Source organism: Austrofundulus limnaeus, unplaced genomic scaffold (assembly GCF_001266775.1).
Source record: "Austrofundulus limnaeus strain Quisiro unplaced genomic scaffold, Austrofundulus_limnaeus-1.0 Scaffold5894, whole genome shotgun sequence".
Lineage (NCBI taxonomy): Eukaryota > Metazoa > Chordata > Actinopteri > Cyprinodontiformes > Rivulidae > Austrofundulus > Austrofundulus limnaeus.
The window spans coordinates 1-514 of record NW_013958296.1 but is presented as its reverse complement, the minus strand read 5'-3'; the positions used below and the strand labels follow the sequence as shown (position 1 = coordinate 514).

Below are 514 nucleotides of genomic sequence, written 5' to 3'. Positions count from 1 at the left end.
TTAAAATATATATTTTAAAATTAACAAAACAGCCTACAGTATTTTGAAAGTCTTTATTTTACAATTAAAATATGTTTTATCAAATAAAGTCTAATGTTACAACTAATCATGGACCGCTTTAAGTTTGACATCATAAATATATAACTGCTCCACCTCACAGGGAGCCCCTGAAGGAGTGATTGAGAGATGCACTCATGTCAGAGTGGGCAACAGCAAAGTTCCTCTGAGCCAAGGCATCAAAGAGAAGATCCTGTCTGTTATTCGTGAGTATGGGACAGGACGTGACACCCTGAGGTGCTTGGCTCTGGCCACACGAGACAACCCTCCTAAAATTGATGACATGATACTGTCTGACGCAGCCAAGTTCGCTGAATACGAGGTAAAATGTCTTCACTTTAAAACCATCTGTTTTTCCTTCCTGGTCGTCTGACATTGGTTTCCGTCTCTCTGCACTCAGTCCGACCTCACGTTCGTCGGCTGCGTCGGGATGCTGGACCCGCCCAGACAGGAGGTG

General features: G+C 43.4%; 1 pseudogene; it reads left to right on the top strand.

The window, feature by feature from the left end:
- Positions 1–160: 160 nt before the first annotated feature.
- LOC106512345 (sarcoplasmic/endoplasmic reticulum calcium ATPase 2 pseudogene) lies at positions 161–511 on the top strand (annotated as a pseudogene).
- Positions 512–514: the final 3 nt, after the last annotated feature.